Source organism: Schistocerca serialis, chromosome 7 (genome assembly GCF_023864345.2).
Source record: "Schistocerca serialis cubense isolate TAMUIC-IGC-003099 chromosome 7, iqSchSeri2.2, whole genome shotgun sequence".
Taxonomy (NCBI): Eukaryota; Metazoa; Arthropoda; class Insecta; order Orthoptera; family Acrididae; genus Schistocerca; species Schistocerca serialis.
This window is the reverse complement of record NC_064644.1, coordinates 604,136,420-604,157,195: the sequence shown is the minus strand read 5'-3', so window position 1 is coordinate 604,157,195 and position 20,776 is coordinate 604,136,420. Positions and strand designations below refer to the sequence as shown.

General features: G+C 49.6%; 22 non-coding genes across 22 annotated transcripts; all 22 read left to right on the top strand.

Annotated features, from left to right (window-relative positions):
• Window positions 1-344: 344 nt before the first annotated feature.
• On the top strand, window positions 345-417 carry Trnar-ucg (transfer RNA arginine (anticodon UCG)). The gene has a single exon. It is a non-coding gene; the product is annotated as a tRNA-Arg (tRNA).
• Window positions 418-779: 362 nt separating this feature from the next.
• Window positions 780-852, top strand: Trnak-uuu (transfer RNA lysine (anticodon UUU)). Its single transcript has one exon. It is a non-coding gene; the product is annotated as a tRNA-Lys (tRNA).
• Window positions 853-1,174: 322 nt separating this feature from the next.
• Window positions 1,175-1,246, top strand: Trnat-agu (transfer RNA threonine (anticodon AGU)). Its single transcript has one exon. It is a non-coding gene; the product is annotated as a tRNA-Thr (tRNA).
• Window positions 1,247-3,846: 2,600 nt separating this feature from the next.
• On the top strand, window positions 3,847-3,919 carry Trnar-ucg (transfer RNA arginine (anticodon UCG)). Its single transcript has one exon. It is a non-coding gene; the product is annotated as a tRNA-Arg (tRNA).
• A 362-nt stretch (window positions 3,920-4,281) lies between these two features.
• On the top strand, window positions 4,282-4,354 carry Trnak-cuu (transfer RNA lysine (anticodon CUU)). The gene has a single exon. It is a non-coding gene; the product is annotated as a tRNA-Lys (tRNA).
• Window positions 4,355-4,676: 322 nt separating this feature from the next.
• On the top strand, window positions 4,677-4,748 carry Trnat-agu (transfer RNA threonine (anticodon AGU)). Its single transcript has one exon. It is a non-coding gene; the product is annotated as a tRNA-Thr (tRNA).
• Window positions 4,749-5,287: 539 nt separating this feature from the next.
• Trnar-ucg (transfer RNA arginine (anticodon UCG)) lies at window positions 5,288-5,360 on the top strand. The gene has a single exon. It is a non-coding gene; the product is annotated as a tRNA-Arg (tRNA).
• Window positions 5,361-5,722: 362 nt separating this feature from the next.
• On the top strand, window positions 5,723-5,795 carry Trnak-uuu (transfer RNA lysine (anticodon UUU)). The gene has a single exon. It is a non-coding gene; the product is annotated as a tRNA-Lys (tRNA).
• A 322-nt stretch (window positions 5,796-6,117) lies between these two features.
• On the top strand, window positions 6,118-6,189 carry Trnat-agu (transfer RNA threonine (anticodon AGU)). Its single transcript has one exon. It is a non-coding gene; the product is annotated as a tRNA-Thr (tRNA).
• A 2,600-nt stretch (window positions 6,190-8,789) lies between these two features.
• On the top strand, window positions 8,790-8,862 carry Trnar-ucg (transfer RNA arginine (anticodon UCG)). Its single transcript has one exon. It is a non-coding gene; the product is annotated as a tRNA-Arg (tRNA).
• A 362-nt stretch (window positions 8,863-9,224) lies between these two features.
• Window positions 9,225-9,297, top strand: Trnak-cuu (transfer RNA lysine (anticodon CUU)). The gene has a single exon. It is a non-coding gene; the product is annotated as a tRNA-Lys (tRNA).
• A 322-nt stretch (window positions 9,298-9,619) lies between these two features.
• On the top strand, window positions 9,620-9,691 carry Trnat-agu (transfer RNA threonine (anticodon AGU)). The gene has a single exon. It is a non-coding gene; the product is annotated as a tRNA-Thr (tRNA).
• A 560-nt stretch (window positions 9,692-10,251) lies between these two features.
• Trnar-ucg (transfer RNA arginine (anticodon UCG)) lies at window positions 10,252-10,324 on the top strand. Its single transcript has one exon. It is a non-coding gene; the product is annotated as a tRNA-Arg (tRNA).
• Window positions 10,325-10,686: 362 nt separating this feature from the next.
• On the top strand, window positions 10,687-10,759 carry Trnak-cuu (transfer RNA lysine (anticodon CUU)). Its single transcript has one exon. It is a non-coding gene; the product is annotated as a tRNA-Lys (tRNA).
• A 322-nt stretch (window positions 10,760-11,081) lies between these two features.
• On the top strand, window positions 11,082-11,153 carry Trnat-agu (transfer RNA threonine (anticodon AGU)). The gene has a single exon. It is a non-coding gene; the product is annotated as a tRNA-Thr (tRNA).
• A 554-nt stretch (window positions 11,154-11,707) lies between these two features.
• Trnar-ucg (transfer RNA arginine (anticodon UCG)) lies at window positions 11,708-11,780 on the top strand. The gene has a single exon. It is a non-coding gene; the product is annotated as a tRNA-Arg (tRNA).
• Window positions 11,781-18,054: 6,274 nt separating this feature from the next.
• On the top strand, window positions 18,055-18,126 carry Trnat-agu (transfer RNA threonine (anticodon AGU)). Its single transcript has one exon. It is a non-coding gene; the product is annotated as a tRNA-Thr (tRNA).
• A 554-nt stretch (window positions 18,127-18,680) lies between these two features.
• Trnar-ucg (transfer RNA arginine (anticodon UCG)) lies at window positions 18,681-18,753 on the top strand. The gene has a single exon. It is a non-coding gene; the product is annotated as a tRNA-Arg (tRNA).
• A 362-nt stretch (window positions 18,754-19,115) lies between these two features.
• Trnak-cuu (transfer RNA lysine (anticodon CUU)) lies at window positions 19,116-19,188 on the top strand. The gene has a single exon. It is a non-coding gene; the product is annotated as a tRNA-Lys (tRNA).
• Window positions 19,189-19,510: 322 nt separating this feature from the next.
• Window positions 19,511-19,582, top strand: Trnat-agu (transfer RNA threonine (anticodon AGU)). The gene has a single exon. It is a non-coding gene; the product is annotated as a tRNA-Thr (tRNA).
• Window positions 19,583-20,148: 566 nt separating this feature from the next.
• Window positions 20,149-20,221, top strand: Trnar-ucg (transfer RNA arginine (anticodon UCG)). The gene has a single exon. It is a non-coding gene; the product is annotated as a tRNA-Arg (tRNA).
• A 362-nt stretch (window positions 20,222-20,583) lies between these two features.
• On the top strand, window positions 20,584-20,656 carry Trnak-cuu (transfer RNA lysine (anticodon CUU)). Its single transcript has one exon. It is a non-coding gene; the product is annotated as a tRNA-Lys (tRNA).
• Window positions 20,657-20,776: the final 120 nt, after the last annotated feature.

Sequence of the window (20,776 nt, the reverse complement as noted above, 5' to 3'; positions counted from 1 at the left end):
TACCCCTGGTAGAGACCCTCGCGGTTGTCGTCGTCGTCGTCGTCGTCGTCGTCGGCGGCTCCGCCGCCGCTTTGGTAATAGCGGCAAGTCGCCATTGAATGACATAGGGTGGCGTAACCTCTGCAACCGACTGAGATGGCAGTAAGCGATTGAAGCTGATTTGCAACCTCTTGCTTGATCAGCGTCATAAGGGCTTGAATGTAACTTGCGATGGGACACAGCAAGAAGTAGCTTCGCATTTTTAGTACTGAAATTGGAGAATTGCGTCAAAGATGGGAAATTCATTCCGGCAAGCGTACAAATGGCGAAAATGAGGTGTGTGTGGGGAAGCACATTGCGCCAGTGACCGTGTGGCCTAACGGATAAGGCGTCGGACTTCGGATCCGAAGATTGCAGGTTCGAATCCTGTCACGGTCGACTTTTTCCAGTTCTGCAAAAGATGCATGCTGTTTCACTGTGTTGTTTGAGTACTACAAAACTAGTTGAAAGTTGCTGCTGTCCGCTTCCTGGCTGCAAACCGGCGTCTACCTGAAGCACAAGCAAGACAGGGGGTTCTGTAGCGAAATTTTCGGCAAAGTGCCGATCAGGAGAGTTTTTGTTGGAACTACTGCGTCTGATTCAGGACCCAAGAGCTACGCCACAGGCATCTGTTACAATTGTTCATTGAATAGGATTGTAGCTCATTTGTGGCAGCAGGAAATAAGCTGTAGTGAAAAGGACCTTCCATAGATGGTCGCAGGTCCCATAAGTACTGTATGGCTCGTAACACGTTGTGTGGGGCCCGGCTAGCTCAGTCGGTCGAGCATGAGACTTTTAATCTCAGGGTCGTGGGTTCGAGCCCCCCGCTGGGCGGGCGCAAAATTTTGTGTCTACGCGGATGCAACCTGCGCCCCTCTCGTGAGCCTTGCGTAATGAACGTAACGGGTTAAGACGATGCCTAGCTTCGTATTAATATCAGAGGAATGGTTTTTGAAACTGAAAGTAACTCTGAAATGAAATAAATGTGTTGTTTTGGAATTTTAGGTGTACATCGATATCGTGTGAGATGTGTAGGAAAGCAGCAGCTGTGCTAACTAAATACAAATAATGGTCGCTAATGCGGTGCGTTTCCAGCTGAAGGGCTCCGATTCACTAGTCCATAAGAATAAAGTACCAGAAAAGTGCGCTAGGCGGCGCCTCCTTAGCTCAGTGGCAGAGCGCTGGTCTAGTAAACCAGAGGTCGTGAGTTCGATCCTCACAGGAGGCAAATGAATTTTGTAACAGCCCCTTCTACCTTTGCCCTTTCGAAAAAAGCGGTCAAGAATAAAAAGAATTATGAATGGGTGCGGTATTTAAGAAATGCTCTCGCAAATGAATAGTGCGAATGCTGCTATTAAAGTAGGCACCAGAAACTGCTGCTTTTGGTCGTGCCACCTACCGGCACCTTCGTGAAGCTCCTGCCTCTTTCCTCTCCACCCTGGCCAGGCTCTACAATATAGTCCTGTCCACCGGTTACTACCCCGACCTGTGGAAAACCTCCCGTATCCTCATGTTCCTTAAACCTGGCAAACCGCCGTCCGCCGTCTCCTCCTACCGTCCCATCAGCCTTACCTCGGTCTTCAGCAAGGTCCTAGAATCTATCCTCACCCGCCGCATCCACCAGCATCTCCGCCAGCACCGCCTCCTTCCCGTCACCCAGTGTGGCTTTCGGCCATCCTTCTCTTCCGACGATCTTCTCCTTCACCTCACTCATCTCCTTTCCGAACAGCTTAATTCCCGTCGCTCCGCCATCTTCCTCTCACTTGACCTCGAACGCGCTTATGACCGCGTCTGGCATTCCGGTCTCCTCTTCAAGCTCCAAACCTTTGCCCTTCCCATTAACTACGTCCGTCTGATCGGTTCCTTTCTCTCCCGCCGTCCTTCCTATGTCACCATCCATAACACTGATTCCTACACCTTTTTCCCCTCCGCCGGTGTGCCCCAAGGCTCCGTCCTCTCCCCCCTTCTGTACCTTTTGTACACGGCGGACATGCCGCCGCCGTCGCCCCCCGTCCACCTTCTCCAGTTTGCCGATGACACCGCCTTCCTCGCCCTTGCCCCCACCCTGCAACGCTCCCAACGCCTTCTCCAATCCCATCTTGACCGGTTCACCGCTTGGTGCAACCAGTGGTTGCTCAAGGTCAATCCCTCCAAAACCCAGGCGATCATTGTAGGCAAAACCACCCCTTCCTTCCGCCTCCTTGATTTCTATCTCACCGTCTATGGCCGTCCTATCGCCCTCACTCCCACCCTTAAGTACCTTGGCGTCACCCTCGACCGTCGCCTCTCCTGGACTCCCCATCTCCAGACAATCCAAGCCAAGGCACGTTCCCGACTCCGTCTCCTCAAGCTCCTTTCCGGCCGCACGTGGGGTCTGGACCCCTCGACAATCCTCCACACCTATAAATCCATCATCCGCCCTATCCTTTGTTACGCCCATCCAGCCTGGATCTCCGCCCCCCCTACCTTCTATAAATCCCTCCAAATCCTTGAACGCCATGCTCTCCGCCTTGCCTATCGCATCCGTCTCCCCTCCCCCACACGGATCCTGTATGATCTCATCCCCTTCCCCCACCTCCTCCTTTTCCTTGAAAGGATACGTATCCTGTACACCTCACGTAAACTTGATCCTCCTCACCCGCTCGTTTCCTCGCTCCTCTCCCACCCCCGCCCGCTGCCGCGCCTGTATTCGCACGTCCCACCCGGTCTCCATCTCTCCACCCTCCATACCCTCTCCCAAGGTGGCTTCCGCCAGCTCCCTCTCCCTGATGATGTCCTCGTCCCCTCCATCTACCCCTCCTATCAACTTTGACCCTGCCCCACCCCCCACTTCCCGTGTCCTTTCCTTTCGGCACCCTCCCTCCCTTCTCTTCTCTTCCCTTCTTTTTCCATCTCCCTGTCCCCTCCCTTCCCCCTCTTCCCCCGGGCTTCCTCTCCCCCTTCCTCCCTCCCCCCCTATCTCCCCTGCCCGTGGCATCTCTGCTCTCCCCTCTCGCTCTCCCACTCCCCTTCCTCTTCCTCCTCTCTTGGCAGGTCCCCGGACTCGCACACGTATAGTGAACATTCGCGCGCCGGAGATCGTCGCCTTTTGTGCTTCGTGTGTGTGACGTCATATAGTGTTTTTGGTGTCCGCCATCCCACTCCTACGTTCACTTGTGCCGTCGGACTCACCAGTGTTTTGTGCACCGTGCCGACGTGTTTTCCGTGTTGTTATCGTCACATGTGAACGACTCCGTGTTTTTTTTTTATGTCTCTGTGACCTCTCTCTTTTGCCCGTCACTTTGTTCATTGTTATTCACCATGTTTTATACTCTTGTAAAACGCTATGGCTGAAGAGCGGCGTAGTGTGCCGCTGCCAGCCTACCTGAATTGTACAGGTTTTAAAATAACAATAAAGTAAAAAAAAAAAAAAAAAAAAAAAACTGCTGCTTTTGGCAGTCTCTGGAGAATGCCGACGTGAAATACTTAGTTCTTGTGATGTATTTTCTACCCCTGGTAGAGACCCTCGCGGTTGTCGTCGTCGTCGTCGTCGTCGGCGGCGGCTCCGCCGCCGCTTTGGTAATAGCGGCAAGTCGCCATTGTATGACATAGGGTGGCGTAACCTCTGCAACCGACTGAGATGGCAGTAAGCGATTGAAGCTGATTTGCAACCTCTTGCTTGATCAGCGTCATAAGGGCTTGAATGTAACTTGCGATGGGACACAGCAAGAAGTAGCTTCGCATTTTTAGTACTGAAATTGGAGAATTGCGTCAAAGATGGGAAATTCATTCCGGCAAGCGTACAAATGGCGAAAATGAGGTGTGTGTGGGGAAGCACCTTGCGCCAGTGACCGTGTGGCCTAATGGATAAGGCGTCGGACTTCGGATCCGAAGATTGCAGGTTCGAATCCTGTCACGGTCGACTTTTTCCAGTTCTGCAAAAGATGCATGCTGTTTCACTGTGTTGTTTGAGTACTACAAAACTAGTTGAAAGTTGCTGCTGTCCGCTTCCTGGCTGCAAACCGGCGTCTACCTGAAGCACAAGCAAGACAGGGGGTTCTGTAGCGAAATTTTCGGCAAAGTGCCGATCAGGAGAGTTTTTGTTGGAACTACTGCGTCTGATTCAGGACCCAAGAGCTACGCCACAGGCATCTGTTACAATTGTTCATTGAATAGGATTGTAGCTCATTTGTGGCAGCAGGAAATAAGCTGTAGTGAAAAGGACCTTCCATAGATGGTCGCAGGTCCCATAAGTACTGTATGGCTCGTAACACGTTGTGTGGGGCCCGGCTAGCTCAGTCGGTCGAGCATGAGACTCTTAATCTCAGGGTCGTGGGTTCGAGCCCCCCGCTGGGCGGGCGCAAAATTTTGTGTCTACGCGGATGCAACCTGCGCCCCTCTCGTGAGCCTTGCGTAATGAACGTAACGGGTTAAGACGATGCCTAGCTTCGTATTAATATCAGAGGAATGGTTTTTGAAACTGAAAGTAACTCTGAAATGAAATAAATGTGTTGTTTTGGAATTTTAGGTGTACATCGATATCGTGTGAGATGTGTAGGAAAGCAGCAGCTGTGCTAACTAAATACAAATAATGGTCGCTAATGCGGTGCGTTTCCAGCTGAAGGGCTCCGATTCACTAGTCCATAAGAATAAAGTACCAGAAAAGTGCGCTAGGCGGCGCCTCCTTAGCTCAGTGGCAGAGCGCTGGTCTAGTAAACCAGAGGTCGTGAGTTCGATCCTCACAGGAGGCAAATGAATTTTGTAAGAGCCCCTTCTACCTTTGCCCTTTCGAAAAAAGCTGTCAAGAATAAAAAGAATTATGAATGGGTGCGGTATTTAAGAAATGCTCTCGCAAATGAATAGTGCGAATGCTGCTATTAAAGTAGGCACCAGAAACTGCTGCTTTTGGCAGTCTCTGGAGAATGCCGACGTGAAATACTTAGTTCTTGTGATGTATTTTCTACCCCTGGTAGAGACCCTCGCGGTTGTCGTCGTCGTCGGCGGCGCCGCCGCCGCTTTGGTAATAGCGGCAAGTCGCCATTGTATGACATAGGGTGGCGTAACCTCTGCAACCGACTGAGATGGCAGTAAGCGATTGAAGCTGATTTGCAACCTCTTGCTTGATCAGCGTCATAAGGGCTTGAATGTAACTTGCGATGGGACACAGCAAGAAGTAGCTTCGCATTTTTAGTACTGAAATTGGAGAATTGCGTCAAAGATGGGAAATTCATTCCGGCAAGCGTACAAATGGCGAAAATGAAGTGTGTGTGGGGAAGCACATTGCGCCAGTGACCGTGTGGCCTAATGGATAAGGCGTCGGACTTCGGATCCGAAGATTGCAGGTTCGAATCCTGTCACGGTCGACTTTTTCCAGTTCTGCAAAAGATGCATGCTGTTTCACTGTGTTGTTTGAGTACTACAAAACTAGTTGAAAGTTGCTGCTGTCCGCTTCCTGGCTGCAAACCGGCGTCTACCTGAAGCACAAGCAAGACAGGGGGTTCTGTAGCGAAATTTTCGGCAAAGTGCCGATCAGGAGAGTTTTTGTTGGAACTACTGCGTCTGATTCAGGACCCAAGAGCTACGCCACAGGCATCTGTTACAATTGTTCATTGAATAGGATTGTAGCTCATTTGTGGCAGCAGGAAATAAGCTGTAGTGAAAAGGACCTTCCATAGATGGTCGCAGGTCCCATAAGTACTGTATGGCTCGTAACACGTTGTGTGGGGCCCGGCTAGCTCAGTCGGTCGAGCATGAGACTTTTAATCTCAGGGTCGTGGGTTCGAGCCCCCCGCTGGGCGGGCGCAAAATTTTGTGTCTACGCGGATGCAACCTGCGCCCCTCTCGTGAGCCTTGCGTAATGAACGTAACGGGTTAAGACGATGCCTAGCTTCGTATTAATATCAGAGGAATGGTTTTTGAAACTGAAAGTAACTCTGAAATGAAATAAATGTGTTGTTTTGGAATTTTAGGTGTACATCGATATCGTGTGAGATGTGTAGGAAAGCAGCAGCTGTGCTAACTAAATACAAATAATGGTCGCTAATGCGGTGCGTTTCCAGCTGAAGGGCTCCGATTCACTAGTCCATAAGAATAAAGTACCAGAAAAGTGCGCTAGGCGGCGCCTCCTTAGCTCAGTGGCAGAGCGCTGGTCTAGTAAACCAGAGGTCGTGAGTTCGATCCTCACAGGAGGCAAATGAATTTTGTAACAGCCCCTTCTACCTTTGCCCTTTCGAAAAAAGCGGTCAAGAATAAAAAGAATTATGAATGGGTGCGGTATTTAAGAAATGCTCTCGCAAATGAATAGTGCGAATGCTGCTATTAAAGTAGGCACCAGAAACTGCTGCTTTTGGTCGTGCCACCTACCGGCACCTTCGTGAAGCTCCTGCCTCTTTCCTCTCCACCCTGGCCAGGCTCTACAATATAGTCCTGTCCACCGGTTACTACCCCGACCTGTGGAAAACCTCCCGTATCCTCATGTTCCTTAAACCTGGCAAACCGCCGTCCGCCGTCTCCTCCTACCATCCCATCAGCCTTACCTCGGTCTTCAGCAAGGTCCTAGAATCTATCCTCACCCGCCGCATCCACCAGCATCTCCGCCAGCACCGCCTCCTTCCCGTCACCCAGTGTGGCTTTCGGCCATCCTTCTCTTCCGACGATCTTCTCCTTCACCTCACTCATCTCCTTTCCGAACAGCTTAATTCCCGTCGCTCCGCCATCTTCCTCTCACTTGACCTCGAACGCGCTTATGACCGCGTCTGGCATTCCGGTCTCCTCTTCAAGCTCCAAACCTTTGCCCTTCCCATTAACTACGTCCGTCTGATCGGTTCCTTTCTCTCCCGCCGTCCTTCCTATGTCACCATCCATAACACTGATTCCTACACCTTTTTCCCCTCCGCCGGTGTGCCCCAAGGCTCCGTCCTCTCCCCCCTTCTGTACCTTTTGTACACGGCGGACATGCCGCCGCCGTCGCCCCCCGTCCACCTTCTCCAGTTTGCCGATGACACCGCCTTCCTCGCCCTTGCCCCCACCCTGCAACGCTCCCAACGCCTTCTCCAATCCCATCTTGACCGGTTCACCGCTTGGTGCAACCAGTGGTTGCTCAAGGTCAATCCCTCCAAAACCCAGGCGATCATTGTAGGCAAAACCACCCCTTCCTTCCGCCTCCTTGATTTCTATCTCACCGTCTATGGCCGTCCTATCGCCCTCACTCCCACCCTTAAGTACCTTGGCGTCACCCTCGACCGTCGCCTCTCCTGGACTCCCCATCTCCAGACAATCCAAGCCAAGGCACGTTCCCGACTCCGTCTCCTCAAGCTCCTTTCCGGCCGCACGTGGGGTCTGGACCCCTCGACAATCCTCCACACCTATAAATCCATCATCCGCCCTATCCTTTGTTACGCCCATCCAGCCTGGATCTCCGCCCCCCCTACCTTCTATAAATCCCTCCAAATCCTTGAACGCCATGCTCTCCGCCTTGCCTATCGCATCCGTCTCCCCTCCCCCACACGGATCCTGTATGATCTCATCCCCTTCCCCCACCTCCTCCTTTTCCTTGAAAGGATACGTATCCTGTACACCTCACGTAAACTTGATCCTCCTCACCCGCTCGTTTCCTCGCTCCTCTCCCACCCCCGCCCGCTGCCGCGCCTGTATTCGCACGTCCCACCCGGTCTCCATCTCTCCACCCTCCATACCCTCTCCCAAGGTGGCTTCCGCCAGCTCCCTCTCCCTGATGATGTCCTCGTCCCCTCCATCTACCCCTCCTATCAACTTTGACCCTGCCCCACCCCCCACTTCCCGTGTCCTTTCCTTTCGGCACCCTCCCTCCCTTCTCTTCTCTTCCCTTCTTTTTCCATCTCCCTGTCCCCTCCCTTCCCCCTCTTCCCCCGGGCTTCCTCTCCCCCTTCCTCCCTCCCCCCCTATCTCCCCTGCCCGTGGCATCTCTGCTCTCCCCTCTCGCTCTCCCACTCCCCTTCCTCTTCCTCCTCTCTTGGCAGGTCCCCGGACTCGCACACGTATAGTGAACATTCGCGCGCCGGAGATCGTCGCCTTTTGTGCTTCGTGTGTGTGACGTCATATAGTGTTTTTGGTGTCCGCCATCCCACTCCTACGTTCACTTGTGCCGTCGGACTCACCAGTGTTTTGTGCACCGTGCCGACGTGTTTTCCGTGTTGTTATCGTCACATGTGAACGACTCCGTGTTTTTTTTTTATGTCTCTGTGACCTCTCTCTTTTGCCCGTCACTTTGTTCATTGTTATTCACCATGTTTTATACTCTTGTAAAACGCTATGGCTGAAGAGCGGCGTAGTATGCCGCTGCCAGCCTACCTGAATTGTACAGGTTTTAAAATAACAATAAAGTAAAAAAAAAAAAAAAAAAAAAAAACTGCTGCTTTTGGCAGTCTCTGGAGAATGCCGACGTGAAATACTTAGTTCTTGTGATGTATTTTCTACCCCTGGTAGAGACCCTCGCGGTTGTCGTCGTCGTCGTCGTCGTCGGCGGCGGCTCCGCCGCCGCTTTGGTAATAGCGGCAAGTCGCCATTGTATGACATAGGGTGGCGTAACCTCTGCAACCGACTGAGATGGCAGTAAGCGATTGAAGCTGATTTGCAACCTCTTGCTTGATCAGCGTCATAAGGGCTTGAATGTAACTTGCGATGGGACACAGCAAGAAGTAGCTTCGCATTTTTAGTACTGAAATTGGAGAATTGCGTCAAAGATGGGAAATTCATTCCGGCAAGCGTACAAATGGCGAAAATGAGGTGTGTGTGGGGAAGCACCTTGCGCCAGTGACCGTGTGGCCTAATGGATAAGGCGTCGGACTTCGGATCCGAAGATTGCAGGTTCGAATCCTGTCACGGTCGACTTTTTCCAGTTCTGCAAAAGATGCATGCTGTTTCACTGTGTTGTTTGAGTACTACAAAACTAGTTGAAAGTTGCTGCTGTCCGCTTCCTGGCTGCAAACCGGCGTCTACCTGAAGCACAAGCAAGACAGGGGGTTCTGTAGCGAAATTTTCGGCAAAGTGCCGATCAGGAGAGTTTTTGTTGGAACTACTGCGTCTGATTCAGGACCCAAGAGCTACGCCACAGGCATCTGTTACAATTGTTCATTGAATAGGATTGTAGCTCATTTGTGGCAGCAGGAAATAAGCTGTAGTGAAAAGGACCTTCCATAGATGGTCGCAGGTCCCATAAGTACTGTATGGCTCGTAACACGTTGTGTGGGGCCCGGCTAGCTCAGTCGGTCGAGCATGAGACTCTTAATCTCAGGGTCGTGGGTTCGAGCCCCCCGCTGGGCTGGCGCAAAATTTTGTGTCTACGCGGATGCAACCTGCGCCCCTCTCGTGAGCCTTGCGTAATGAACGTAACGGGTTAAGACGATGCCTAGCTTCGTATTAATATCAGAGGAATGGTTTTTGAAACTGAAAGTAACTCTGAAATGAAATAAATGTGTTGTTTTGGAATTTTAGGTGTACATCGATATCGTGTGAGATGTGTAGGAAAGCAGCAGCTGTGCTAACTAAATACAAATAATGGTCGCTAATGCGGTGCGTTTCCAGCTGAAGGGCTCCGATTCACTAGTCCATAAGAATAAAGTACCAGAGAAGTGCGCTAGGCGGCGCCTCCTTAGCTCAGTGGCAGAGCGCTGGTCTAGTAAACCAGAGGTCGTGAGTTCGATCCTCACAGGAGGCAAATGAATTTTGTAACAGCCCCTTCTACCTTTGCCCTTTCGAAAAAAGCGGTCAAGAATAAAAAGAATTATGAATGGGTGCGGTATTTAAGAAATGCTCTCGCAAATGAATAGTGCGAATGCTGCTATTAAAGTAGGCACCAGAAACTGCTGCTTTTGGCAGTCTCTGGAGAATGCCGACGTGAAATACTTAGTTCTTGTGATGTATTTTCTACCCCTGGTAGAGACCCTCGCGGTTGTCGTCGTCGTCGTCGTCGTCGTCGTCGTCGGCGGCGGCGCCGCCGCCGCTTTGGTAATAGCGGCAAGTCGCCATTGTATGACATAGGGTGGCGTAACCTCTGCAACCGACTGAGATGGCAGTAAGCGATTGAAGCTGATTTGCAACCTCTTGCTTGATCAGCGTCATAAGGGCTTGAATGTAACTTGCGATGGGGCACAGCAAGAAGTAGCCTCGCATTTTTAGTACTGAAATTGGAGAATTGCGTCAAAGATGGGAAATTCATTCCGGCAAGCGTACAAATGGCGAAAATGAGGTGTGTGTGGGGAAGCACCTTGCGCCAGTGACCGTGTGGCCTAATGGATAAGGCGTCGGACTTCGGATCCGAAGATTGCAGGTTCGAATCCTGTCACGGTCGACTTTTTCCAGTTCTGCAAAAGATGCATGCTGTTTCACTGTGTTGTTTGAGTACTACAAAACTAGTTGAAAGTTGCTGCTGTCCGCTTCCTGGCTGCAAACCGGCGTCTACCTGAAGCACAAGCAAGACAGGGGGTTCTGTAGCGAAATTTTCGGCAAAGTGCCGATCAGGAGAGTTTTTGTTGGAACTACTGCGTCTGATTCAGGACCCAAGAGCTACGCGACAGGCATCTGTTACAATTGTTCATTGAATAGGATTGTAGCTCATTTGTGGCAGCAGGAAATAAGCTGTAGTGAAAAGGACCTTCCATAGATGGTCGCAGGTCCCATAAGTACTGTATGGCTCGTAACACGTTGTGTGGGGCCCGGCTAGCTCAGTCGGTCGAGCATGAGACTCTTAATCTCAGGGTCGTGGGTTCGAGCCCCACGCTGGGCGGGCGCAAAATTCTGTGTCTACGCGGATGCAACCTGCGCCCCTCTCGTGAGCCTTGCGTAATGAACGTAACGGGTTAAGACGATGCCTAGCTTCGTATTAATATCAGAGGAATGGTTTTTGAAACTGAAAGTAACTCTGAAATGAAATAAATGTGTTGTTTTGGAATTTTAGGTGTACATCGATATCGTGTGAGATGTGTAGGAAAGCAGCAGCTGTGCTAACTAAATACAAATAATGGTCGCTAATGCGGTGCGTTTCCAGCTGAAGGGCTCCGATTCACTACTCCATAAGAATAAAGTACCAGAAAAGTGCGCTAGGCGGCGCCTCCTTAGCTCAGTGGCAGAGCGCTGGTCTAGTAAACCAGAGGTAGTGAGTTCGATCCTCACAGGAGGCAAATGAATTATGTAACAGCCCCTTCAACCTTTGCCCTTTCGAAAAAAGCGGTCAAGAATAAAAAGAATTATGAATGGGTGCGGTATTTAAGAAATGCTCTCGCAAATGAATAGTGCGAATGCTGCTATTAAAGTAGGCACCAGAAACTGCTGCTTTTGGCAGTCTCTGGAGAATGCCGACGTGAAATACTTAGTTCTTGTGATGTATTTTCTACCCCTGGTAGAGACCCTCGCGGTTGTCGTCGTCGTCGTCGTCGTCGTCGTCGGCGGCGCCGCCGCCGCTTTGGTAATAGCGGCAAGTCGCCATTGTATGACATAGGGTGGCGTAACCTCTGCAACCGACTGAGATGGCAGTAAGCGATTGAAGCTGATTTGCAACCTCTTGCTTGATCAGCGTCATAAGGGCTTGAATGTAACTTGCGATGGGACACAGCAAGAAGTAGCTTCGCATTTTTAGTACTGAAATTGGAGAATTGCGTCAAAGATGGGAAATTCATTCCGGCAAGCGTACAAATGGCGAAAATGAGGTGTGTGTGGGGAAGCACATTGCGCCAGTGACCGTGTGGCCTAATGGATAAGGCGTCGGACTTCGGATCCGAAGATTGCAGGTTCGAATCCTGTCACGGTCGACTTTTTCCAGTTCTGCAAAAGATGCATGCTGTTTCACTGTGTTGTTTGAGTACTACAAAACTAGTTGAAAGGTGCTGCTGTCCGCTTCCTGGCTGCAAACCGGCGTCTACCTGAAGCACAAGCAAGACAGGGGGTTCTGTAGCGAAATTTTCGGCAAAGTGCCGATCAGGAGAGTTTTTGTTGGAACTACTGCGTCTGATTCAGGACCCAAGAGCTACGCCACAGGTATCTGTTACAATTGTTCATTGAATAGGATTGTAGCTCATTTGTGGCAGCAGGAAATAAGCTGTAGTGAAAAGGACCTTCCATAGATGGTCGCAGGTCCCATAAGTACTGTATGGCTCGTAACACGTTGTGTGGGGCCCGGCTAGCTCAGTCACAGTTCCGCTTCAGACGGCGTGCTGTGAGGACGTGTTAGCGCTCCGCTTAGCTGCTGTGTTTCGAAGTCGCGACTAGCTCTTGTTACTCTTCGTTCCGTGTGTGTTAGTGTTTTGTGTGTTTGTACTTGTGTTTTCGACGTCAATTTTGTTTCTGTCTTGAAAGCGGTTTTGGCCGCTGTTTATCTGCTGCAATGTCTACCATGTTTCCCAGGAAGCTTACTGTGCGCTTTGGTTTTGACAAGGCTACCCGATATGTACAACCCAGTTCACTGGAAATTCACGACTGGATTGTTGATGTTGTTGGCCTCACATCTGATCAGATACATACGGCTTACTATGATCTGGAACAATACTGTTTTTATGTCAAGCTGCTCTCGCCTTTGGTGCTGGAACGGATATTAAACAAATTTGATGGGGAAGCTGAATTCCGCCACCGTGACAATTCGGTGAGTAAGGTCACAGTTTGTAATGCTGATGTTGATTACAAGCATGTGCGTGTTTTTAACTTGCCCCCCGAGGTTGACAACTGTTATTTAAAAGACGTTCTTTCTAAGTATGGTGAAATTAAGCAAATTAGGAATGAACGGTGGTCCAGCCAACACCGGTTGCAATGCTTTAGCGGTGTGCGTTCGGTCGACATGCAAGTCAAGTATAATATTCCCTCTCATGTTCAAGTTTGCGGATATAAGGCTCATGTTATGTACAGTGGACAGACTTTGACCTGTCATGTCTGTAATGAGAGTGGACATATGAGGCAGGATTGTCCGAAACGGGTCTTTGTTTTGCAAACCCACTTACAGCAGCGCAAAAGGTTAACTCTGGCCGACCTTGTGAAGGAAAATTCTGTGACAGATGGGTCCAGTTCCCCCATCTTGGACAAAGATGAAGATAGGGCGCAGCATCGTGCTGCTGACTTTCCACCGCTAGCGCGGAAGGAGACTTCAGACTCTTCTGTTGTTCAAAGTGGTGTCGTTACTCACAAGAGACGACGCACTTACGATGGCGGTAGTGCAGACGACGATGACATTAATGTGGCTAGGTCATCTGTCGATGGCACATCGCCGCCGATGTTTGAGGTCCCGGGCTCCGAACATTCCCTGCTTTCGGATTGTGGCGCCAATTCACCGGTGCCAGTTGCTCAGTTGGATCCCTTACCCGTAAACGAACAGGCCGCGGTAGCTTCAGTACCACGCCTGTCACCTGAGGCATGTCAACCGATGCAGACCGACCGACCGACCGATGTTGACACCGTTTGTAAACAGGACGGGGAAGTGCGTGGGCGTAAACAGCCGGCTACGTCACCGCCTCAGCCCGACAACAAACAAACGGAAGGTTCCACCGTTGATCAACACTCAGCTATCGAAAGAGCATGTGGAAGAGATAGGTCGCCGGAAGTAGTTTTGCAGTCTGAGCAATCACCGTGTGCAGTGGAGGCGGCGCTGGCACCCGACGTCAGCTCCGATCCTCCTACCCCGCCTTCCGCTGCGAATTTCTCAACGGGAGGTTGGCGCCGACACTCGGTGAAACCCAATGTCAATGTTGTTCGCAGGAAGCCTAAAAAGAAAGGTTCCGGCGCCGATGCTGACGCACCTTCGAAGTCAGATTCTCACGAAGGTTCTGGCGTGGAATGATGGCCTGACAGGTGATTAGCCATCTCCGTGCTTCATGTTGCAATCCTACACGCTTTCCACTCTCAATATTAACAGGACCCAGTCGGATTTAAAACTCGCTGCTCTCAAACAGTTTCTCTACGAATCAGCGACTGACATCGCATTTCTTCAGGAGGTTGTATCGCCCCACCTCGACTTTACCGGATTTGTATGTTTTTCCAATATTTCACCGGAAGCGCACGTCGGTACTGCCATTTTAGTTCGGGAAGGCATTCCCGTTCAAAACGTTGATACGTTAGAGTCGGGGAGAGGGATTGGGCTTACCATCTCAGGGGTCACTTTTGTCAATTTATATGCACCCTCTGGTAGTAGTCACCGGGCAGCACGAGCCGCGTTTTTCAAAGACGATATCATTTACCTCTTGCGGCGAAATCCCTCACCACTGATACTCGGTGGTGACTTTAATTGTGTTCTGGGCCGCAAAGATCAGACTCCTAATTTTAATTATTCTGGTGAGTTGCGACGCCTTGTTGCTGATCTCAAACTGCACGATGTGTGGGAGGTACGATACCCCACGCTGGTGAAGTTTACTCATACCGTTGCCAACTCTTCTAGCAGAATCGACAGAATTTATGTCTCGGATGATTTAAAAAGCAACGTAACGCACGCTGAAACTGTTCCCGTCATTTTCTCCGACCATAGTGCGTTGTTAACATGTCTCAATCTGCCACAACAACCTGCTCGCCGAGTACGAAACCAGTGGCATCTAAATGTTTCTTTATTGTCGGACGCAGAATTAGACGACGAAATAACTGCTGCATGGGTGCTGTGTCTCCGTTCACTTCACAACTTTCGAAGTGTGATTGAATGGTGGACCCGACGGGCGAAGCCAAAGATCAGGAGTGTTTTAATATCCTTTAGTATCCGCAGGGCTAGGGAACGGAAAGCCACCGTCGAGTTTTATTACAGTGTGTTACGGGATCTTTATGATCAGGCGGGGGCCGTGACGACACGCCTGAAAGATATCAAACTGATAAAAGCCAAATTACTGCGCTTGAAACGTCAAGAACTGGAGGGCCTTAAGGTACGGTCCAAAGCGAAATCCGTCATTGCAGATGAGACTACTGCCTTGTATCATCTTATTCGTGACAGCAAAACTAGACGAGGCACTTTCATAGACGAACTTCAACTCGAGGATGGTACGAAACTCAGCACGCAGCAGGGAATACTCCAGGAAATCTCCGCTTACTATTCAAACATGTATGCACCGGGGGACACAAATGTGGACGATTATGACGAACTTTTTGGCTCTCATACTCCACAACTTACGGGAGATGACAATGACGCTCTTTCTTCGACTGTCGAAAATGATGATGTTTACGCCGTCATCTGCAATTCTGCCGTTAACAAATCACCAGGACCTGACGGCCTACCCGTTGAATTCTATAAAAGGTTTTGGCCTTTAATAGGAGACAAGTTCACCCACCTAATCAATGAAGTCTTACGGGGAACACCGGTGCCAGCAGAATTTAAACAATGCAAAATTGTACTTCTCCCGAAGAATAAGGGTTGCAAACGTTTAACTAACCTCCGACCGATTTCACTTTTGAACTCCGATTATAAACTTCTAGCTCGAGTACTCCATCACCGCATTATGCCGCTCACCGCTAAAATCATTTGCCCCCAACAGACCTGCGCCTTTAAGAAGACCATCTTACAAACTGCTGCTTTATACCGGGACGTCGTTGCCCTGACTCACGCATGCAATATTAAATGTGGACTGCTTTTTGTCGATTTCCACAAAGCGTTTGATAGGGTCGATCATCCGTATCTGATAGAGACGTTGCGCCGGATGGGGTTTCTCGACACCTCCATAGCCGTCATCCAGAACGTGGCGATGGGAATCACAGCACAACTCTCTGTTAATTGCCAGTTGACGAAGCGCGTCGGAATACAACGTGGCGTCCCCCAAGGCAGTCCCTTGTCAATGCTGCTTTTTGTTCTTTCTCTAGAACCCTTTTTACGACAGCTACGATGTCGACTCACCGGAATTACAGTTTCAGGAATGAAAACTGTGGTGGGCGCATACGCGGATGATGTTGGCGTCATCATCAGAAATCAGGCGGATGTGTCACAACTTGAGTTGGCGCTCGCGACCTATTGTTCGGCATCCGGTGCGAGGCAGAACGTTCAAAAAAGTAAATTTTTAAACCTCAAGGGGCTTGCCCAGTTGCGCATTGCGTGGGCGACTAATGTCCATCAACATAAAGCTATTGGAATGGTCCTGACGACATCCATTTTCCGAATGATTTCGATAAATTGGCGCGAGGTTTCACGGACTATCCAGGGGGCACTGATTGTCAATCACTCCCGCTGCCTGGACCAATTTCAAAGGGTTCGTTTATTAAATACTTATATCTTGTCTAAGGCTTACTACACTGCACAAATTTTCCCTCTTCCCGCCATGATAGCGAAGGCCATTATGTCCCGCTTAGCAAATTTTTTGTGGCGTGGGGAATTATTTCGTGTCTCTGTCAAAACAGCAATTCTGGATCCTTGTAAAGGGGGCCTGGGTTTGACGGACATTCAATGTAAAGCAATGGCATTGTATGTCAACAGAACATTAACTATCATGTCCCACTCCCCGGAATGCCTCACGGCAAAGTTGTACAATATAGTCCGGCCACAAAGTATCGATCCACCCGTCAATCTTCAGCACATCAGTTTTAAACTTAAACATGTAAGGGACTTTTATCTTGAACGCAGCTACATCAGCAAAGAACTTTTACGGTCGCCGACAGTCACGGCGAAGGCGATTTTCGCAGAACGGAAACAGCTGCACAGCAACAATGTCATTGAATCCAAGTTCCCTGGTTTCGCATGGGACGTCGTCTGGAAAAATATTAGTAGTACGGTTCTTTCGAGTGATGCACGGACAGCGTGGTACAAAGTTATCAATAATCTCATCTGTACTAATGAACGTCTGTTTGGAATAGGGTTAAGTGACACCAACCTCTGTGGCAAATGTCACCTTGTCGACACTGTGTGTCATCGATATACGTGTGGCGGCCATATTTACAACTGGCAGTGGACCAGAGAGAAACTTGCCCTAATCACCAGGACTTCTGCGCACACTTTCACACCTCAGCATTTGTACCGCCCCGCTGAACGCTACTTCCCTCAGACGAAAAACAATGCAGTGATGTGGCTCATGGGGAAGTTCACCAGTTACATTTTTAACAACGTTGGAGGCGACAATCGACTTGAATTTTTAATGTACATGGAAACCGAATTTGACAAGGTGCTCAAGTACCCGGCTCATAAGAAGACATTTGGTAATATGCTCCACATTGCTTTCGAAAGAGTGGGAATAGGCTAGTGACCACAGGTAGTCTTTCTTGGTGACACGGGAGGGGTTTGGAGCGCGAAGCAATGGCAGTGCCGCGAAGAGGCCCCACTGCTTTTGCGGCGCGTCACTGACCCCGACCTACATCACCAGGCGCCCGAGGGAACGGCTCCACTACCGACGTTTGCGCCAGTTTTCCATTTAACAAACATGAAAATGCAATTTAACAAAAAAAAAAAAAAAAAAAAAAAAAAAAAAAAAGTGGTTAAGGCGTCTGACTAAAAAAAAACAAAAAAAAAATGGATAAGGCGTCGGACTTCGGATCCGAAGATTGCAGGAAAAAAAAAAAAGAAAAGAAAAGAAAAAAAGTTGGTAGAGCGGTGGACTGTAGTGGAGGATTCACAGTTATCCATAGGTCGCTGGTTCAAATCCGGCCCAGAGGACTGTTTTTCTAATCTCAGGAGCAAAGAGGCTCCAGAGCATGCCAACTCGGTCAGAACCTCCCTATGTTTTAAACCTATTTTAAAGGAAATTCATAAAAAAAAAAAAAAAAAAAGTCGGTCGAGCATGAGACTCTTAATCTCAGGGTCGTGGGTTCGAGCCCCACGCTGGGCGGGCGCAAAATTTTGTGTCTACGCGGATGCAACCTGCGCCCCTCTCGTGAGCCTTGCGTAATGAACGTAACGGGTTAAGACGATGCCTAGCTTCGTATTAATATCAGAGGAATGGTTTTTGAAACTGAAAGTAACTCTGAAATGAAATAAATGTGTTGTTTTGGAATTTTAGGTGTACATCGATATCGTGTGAGATGTGTAGGAAAGCAGCAGCTGTGCTAACTAAATACAAATAATGGTCGCTAATGCGGTGCGTTTCCAGCTGAAGGGCTCCGATTCACTAGTCCATAAGAATAAAGTACCAGAAAAGTGCGCTAGGCGGCGCCTCCTTAGCTCAGTGGCAGAGCGCTGGTCTAGTAAACCAGAGGTTGTGAGTTCGATCCTCACAGGAGGCAAATGAATTTTGTAACAGCCCCTTCTACCTTTGCCCTTTCGAAAAAAGCGGTCAAGAATAAAAAGAATTATGAATGGGTGCGGTATTTAAGAAATGCTCTCGCAAATGAATAGTGCGAATGCTGCTATTAAAGTAGGCACCAGAAACTGCTGCTTTTGGCAGTCTCTGGAGAATGCCGACGTGAAATACTTAGTCCTTGTGATGTATTTTCTACCCCTGGTAGAGACCCTCGCGGTTGTCGTCGTCGTCGTCGTCGTCGTCGTCGTCTGCGCCGCCGCCGCTTTGGTAATAGCGGCAAGTCGCCATTGTATGACATAGGGTGACGTACCCTCTGCAACCGACTGAGATGGCAGTAAGCGATTGAAGCTGATTTGCAACCTCTTGCTTGATCAGCGTCATAAGGGCTTGAATGTAACTTGCGATGGGACACAGCAAGAAGTAGCTTCGCATTTTTAGTACTGAAATTGGAGAATTGCGTCAAAGATGGGAAATTCATTCCGGCAAGCGTACAAATGGCGAAAATGAGGTGTGTGTGGGGAAGCACATTGCGCCAGTGACCGTGTGGCCTAATGGATAAGGCGTCGGACTTCGGATCCGAAGATTGCAGGTTCGAATCCTGTCACGGTCGACTTTTTCCAGTTCTGCAAAAGATGCATGCTGTTTCACTGTGTTGTTTGAGTACTACAAAACTAGTTGAAAGTTGCTGCTGTCCGCTTCCTGGCTGCAAACCGGCGTCTACCTGAAGCACAAGCAAGACAGGGGGTTCTGTAGCGAAATTTTCGGCAAAGTGCCGATCAGGAGAGTTTTTGTTGGAACTACTGCGTCTGATTCAGGACCCAAGAGCTACGCGACAGGCATCTGTTACAATTGTTCATTGAATAGGATTGTAGCTCATTTGTGGCAGCAGGAAATAAGCTGTAGTGAAAAGGACCTTCCATAGATGGTCGCAGGTCCCATAAGTACTGTATGGCTCGTAACACGTTGTGTGGGGCCCGGCTAGCTCAGTCGGTCGAGCATGAGACTCTTAATCTCAGGGTCGTGGGTTCGAGCCCCATGCTGGGCGGGCGCAAAATTCTGTGTCTACGCGGATGCAACCTGCGCCCCTCTCGTGAGCCTTGCGTAATGAACGTAACGGGTTAAGACGATGCCTAGCTTCGTATTAATATCAGAGGAATGGTTTTTGAAACTGAAAGTAACTCTGAAATGAAATAAATGTGTTGTTTTGGAATTTTAGGTGTACATCGATATCGTGTGAGATGTGTAGGAAAGCAGCAGCTGTGCTAACTAAATACAAATAATGGTCGCTAATGCGGTGCGTTTCCAGCTGAAGGGCTCCGATTCACTACTCCATAAGAATAAAGTACCAGAAAAGTGCGCTAGGCGGCGCCTCCTTAGCTCAGTGGCAGAGCGCTGGTCTAGTAAACCAGAGGTAGTGAGTTCGATCCTCACAGGAGGCAAATGAATTATGTAACAGCCCCTTCAACCTTTGCCCTTTCGAAAAAAGCGGTCAAGAATAAAAAGAATTATGAATGGGTGCGGTATTTAAGAAATGCTCTCGCAAATGAATAGTGCGAATGCTGCTATTAAAGTAGGCACCAGAAACTGCTGCTTTTGGCAGTCTCTGGAGAATGCCGACGTGAAATACTTAGTTCTTGTGATGTATTTTCTACCCCTGGTAGAGACCCTCGCGGTTGTCGTCGTCGTCGTCGTCGTCGTCGTCGTCGTCGTCGTCGGCGGCGCCGCCGCCGCTTTGGTAATAGCGGCAAGTCGCCATTGTATGACATAGGGTGGCGTAACCTCTGCAACCGACTGAGATGGCAGTAAGCGATTGAAGCTGATTTGCAACCTCTTGCTTGATCAGCGTCATAAGGGCTTGAATGTAACTTGCGATGGGACACAGCAAGAAGTAGCTTCGCATTTTTAGTACTGAAATTGGAGAATTGCGTCAAAGATGGGAAATTCATTCCGGCAAGCGTACAAATGGCGAAAATGAGGTGTGTGTGGGGAAGCACATTGCGCCAGTGACCGTGTGGCCTAATGGATAAGGCGTCGGACTTCGGATCCGAAGATTGCAGGTTCGAATCCTGTCACGGTCGACTTTTTCCAGTTCTGCAAAAGATGCATGCTGTTTCACTGTGTTGTTTGAGTACTACAAAACTAGTTGAAAGTTGCTGCTGTCCGCTTCCTGGCTGCAAACCGGCGTCTACCTGAAGCACAAGCAAGACAGGGGGTTCTGTAGCGAAATTTTCGGCAAAGTGCCGATCAGGAGAGTTTTTGTTGGAACTACTGCGTCTGATTCAGGACCCAAGAGCTACGCGACAGGCATCTGTTACAATTGTTCATTGAATAGGATTGTAGCTCATTTGTGGCAGCAGGAAATAAGCTGTAGTGAAAAGGACCTTCCATAGATGGTCGCAGGTCCCATAAGTACTGTATGGCTCGTAACACGTTGTGTGGGGCCCGGCTAGCTCAGTCGGTCGAGCATGAGACTCTTAATCTCAGGGTCGTGGGTTCGAGCCCCACGCTGGGCGGGCGCAAAATTTTGTGTCTACGCGGATGCAACCTGCGCCCCTCTCGTGAGCCTTGCGTAATGAACGTAACGGGTTAAGACGATGCCTAGCTTCGTATTAATATCAGAGGAATGGTTTTTG